Raw genomic sequence first — 4,435 nt, 5'->3', positions numbered from 1 at the left:
ATATGTGTAATTTACATTTAAATTTGATTATTGAAAATGGAAAATAAATAATTAAAATCAAAATGAAATGGGAAGTTGTCTCAGTTGTTGGTTTAAAAACAGTGACTGGACAGTGTCACATGTTCAGATGCTTGGCTTTATTTATTCTGAGCCCTGTGCTAAATTTCCCCACTAGGAAGCAGCAGAGTCCTTCAGTTTCTGCCCATGAGGGCCCTCCACTCCTAATATTTATTTAAATACCAAAGTGTTTAAGGCAGATTAGCACTAACCTCAATTTGTGAATTACCCACTGGAGCTGTCTAACAAAGCCTCCTCTTAAACTGTCCTCCCAACCTTTTTAACCAGTTTCCATTTTCATTAGACTGTCCCCGCCCTTCTTGTCCCACACCCCTCCCCCGGGTTTTACCTTGAGGTGAAAACGGTGTGCACATCTGGAGGTGATTCAGACTGCAAATGGAGTAGCCTGTGGGGAGGGCTGTGGGGTTAAAGATGCACTCCACTCTCTGCATGTATACATTTATGTGTGCATGTGTGCCTCGGGGGTGTCATGTGATCCCCACTCCAAAATGGTCCTGATTACAAACAGCTGGCGGGCTGCAGAGTCAACCAATCAGGCCTGATGTTGGCTCTGACATCAGGGGGAGGGAGGGAAGCAGATTTTTTACGTAGCCTTTACTTCATGAGTTAAATCAGGGATCAGCATGACACTGAATCATTAACGCTGTGTTAATGATTTTCCAGCTAAAATATAAAAAGTATTAAATCAGTTTTCAGCCTGCCTGTTTGTGTGTGATATTGATTGTTAACTTATCATGTGGGTTCAGTGTCAGTATCTCATGCCCAACACAGGGCCAATCAGATGTCTCTGTTCCAAGAGTTTACCATTCAAAGAAATCCTTTGTGCTAATGTGAAGGTCCAGTGTTTTTTGTCAGGGAGGCCTGAAGAACCAAGTGAATGCTCTTATTTTTAGCAGGACCTCCATAAAAAAGATTAGCTGTCAGTGGTGGTATAAATTATTGTTATAGAATCCACTGTCAATCTTTTCACATGAAAGCTGATTCAAAGATCACGTGAAATGAGTTATCAGGATATTTTGAGTTTTTATTGCAGGAAGGTCTGTAAATAATGATTCTGTGTCATGTAGGTTTGCCACTCTGCAGAGACTATTAATGGTTTGTGTGATCAACAATTGAAACTCTTTTTTATAAATGAACACAACGCATTTTGGAGAATGTGTCAATTTTCTTTCATGCCGTGAAAGAAGAAGTATTACACCAATATCAGGCTAAGGAGGCGGAAACAACCAACCTTGCTTTGCTGTAAGCACAACTCCGCTGCTTACAATTAAACACATTATATCTTGATTTAAATTTATGTGATGATGAATATCATTGCATTTCCCAGAGATACGTGTCCACAATATGTCTGTTTGACCACTAACTTCCTGATTCAACTGTTTCCAGATTGCTTTTGTGCTATGCTAAGCTAACTGCCTGCTAACTGCTTCATATTCGTTGTACTGAGATATTGTATACCTTTCTGAAATGTTGAACTCTACTCTCCAATTTTTATCTTACAGCCAATTTGTTCACGTGCACAGGAGCAAACCTGAAAATGTAATAAGGCCTGATTCCATCTAGCTGCTTCAGTTTCAGGTACCTGGTTCACTGTCATGGTGCATTGTGCCACTTCAACACATCACAGCAAATGGTTATCTTATTAATAACACTTAGTTCTCCAAATAGAAGTCCACAAGTCAAAATCGCTGATGCTGAAAAAACCTATTGCTCAAATTTATGTTTTGATTTCATATATTATTGCTGACAATGTTTATATATATATATATATAAACAGTAGTAGTATGAAGTGGTATAAAATGCAGCAGTCTCTATTGTTATTATAAAATTAATTCTGATGTTGTAGAAAACATAATTGTTCCTCATATGTAAATTCAACTAAGACAATCCCTTTCAGCTTTCTTTTTTTTTTTTTCTTCTTTCTTTTTCTTTTCTCTGACTCACTGAGCTGTTGTCCTCTTTTCTCAGTGAACAGAGACGGCCCTCTGCATGTCCCTCCCCTCCATCAATCTCTGTCATAAATCTGTCAAGCAGAGAAAAAGGGAACTGCTGAATACAGATTTGTCAGCAATTAATCTAACCTCTATTACCACGCTTGGATATTGTGTCCTCTATACCAGCGAACAATAAGCCACTCCAATATGCAGCACTATACGCTGAATGTGTGTAGTTTGCAATCATGAGCTAGTTAGGAGGAGAGCCTACGTGTGTGTGTGTGCACGCACTGACCTTCTTTGTGCGGTGTATCAATACAAAATCATATCTTTGGCCCGGTTTTTCCTTTCCTGACTGTGATTGGTGTTTTCTACTTTACTTTCTACTTTATTGTTACACTTCTTACGCTTTGAACACTTAAAGCTTCATTTGCTTTCTCTCGCGGCTGGAATCTGAAATCACTGCATGGGCAGCTGTAGCATTTAACCTTGAAGACATAGACAGTGTTCTGTATGTGGTGCTGGCTAATTGACATTCTGTGCTTGATGAGATGAAAAGACACAGGAGGAGTAAATGTGTGTGTTTACATACACATGTGCTGGTGTGTGTATGTAGCAATTAGCTCCTCGGTTCCTTTTTATTGACTGCATCCAGGAGGTGGATTGGGGTTAATCCCATGTTGCTGAGCCAAGAGCCAGTAAAAATTTGAAAAATAAAAGAAATTTTGGATGTGTATATTTCCCTCTGCATGTATCACCCAGTTTCTGTTTAAAACTACTGATTTACTGCACATGAATGAAGTTTATTATGAAAAAATAAATCAACACTGCAGTGCTCATCTGTCTCTTTGTGACTTTCTAACCCTGTCTAAGGTATTCATACACGTACATACTTGTCCCTATTCAAGGAGTAAATCTTAAAAAAAAAAAAGGCTCATGTTATGGTTTATTTTCTTCTTCTTCTTCTTCTTCTTCTATTTATCCTCTTCAGTAATTACCTAAAGCAGCTGGATATTGTAGTTGTCAGCAATTGTTTCTCACACAGGAAACAATATTTATACACCTTTGTGGTCCTGGTTAGTACAGCAGGATTGTGCGTATGGGATTGACTTAGAATAAACTGCAACACCCAAGGTTGACTGTAAGTAGCACGGTTTTGTGTTTTTACATTTTTGAAGTTCATGGCAGTGCTTGTTCATCAGATGAATTCATCGCTGCTTTCTGGCTTTTCATGGAATTCTCTTATACGGAGCAAAGCATAGAATATGACAAGCCTTATTCTTCAAATACTGAACACAGTGGTGAGCCAGCATTGCCTGTTGGAGACAATACCCACATACACACATTTCCTGTGCTTTCCCAAAGATTTCCTGTTCCTGTTTTGCTCTATTTCTCTCTCTGTCTCATTATTTATCGCTCACATGATTTGTGAACATGCTTGGGCTTGTGGGAATGAAATGTGTGTTCTGATTTTTTTTCCCACTCTGTGGCTGCAACAGCAGCCACTTTATTCATTTGAATATGTGGACTTCATCATCAATCCCTTTCCCAGTTCTGACCCAGTTATGCATACACACACAAATACACACACATCATTTACTTTAACTGTTCAGTGGAGCAGCAAGTCAGTACTCAGCTGCTTGAGACCGAATTAGAGTGACAAACAGCTGAGCTTCTCTGGGGTGCTATCATGTCCATGACCTATCCCACCCACAGGACCAAAGGGACCCAAGGTTAGAGTTACCATGTCCATTTTCCAGCATAGTCATTTTGCGTATGTGGAAATTTGCCTTCCTGTGTGAATTTGGTGCCAAATCTCTTCCACTAGTTGAGCTGCAAAGGAAATGATCGTCCTCCTTGTTCCCCTGCCTATAGTTGTGCTTTTCTTTTCGACTGTCATTAGCACGCACTCTGCCCTTTGTCCCTCGGCTTGTTCTAGCAACCTGCTTAGGGCCACATGGCTACATGCAGAGGTGTTTCTGACATAACAAGAGACCACATCTGGGAGCTTCCACTCAGCACTGAGACCATATCAAACAGCCTAATTTTCCCTGCGATGAAAAGAACAGCCCTGACAGCACGTTTTCGATTGTTTAGAAGTATTGTTTCCTACTCTGCAAAATAACAGCATGGCCTTTTTTTCAGTGTCTGTCAGCAAAGAAGGTAAGGGAGAAAGAGCTGAGCAATGCACAAGCGGTTACTCCTCTGAGTCACCTGATAAAAGCTCTTGTACCAAGCCTTCACCTCCTCCTCCAATTTAGCTTCAGTCCTGTCAGATAATAATCCTCTGGTGGCTGCAAGTAGGAGGGAGGTGATCATTTTTGTTAAAACTCTTCTTTGGTATATTGTGATTTATTTGTGGTCAAATAATGTTAAATTGCAGGGGAAAGTTGACTTTGGCCAGCTCTGAAACATGGTTTGGT

The sequence above is a fragment of the Echeneis naucrates genome, chromosome 5, assembly GCF_900963305.1.
Source record: "Echeneis naucrates chromosome 5, fEcheNa1.1, whole genome shotgun sequence".
Taxonomy (NCBI): Eukaryota; Metazoa; Chordata; class Actinopteri; order Carangiformes; family Echeneidae; genus Echeneis; species Echeneis naucrates.
Note: the sequence above shows the minus strand (reverse complement) of the source record.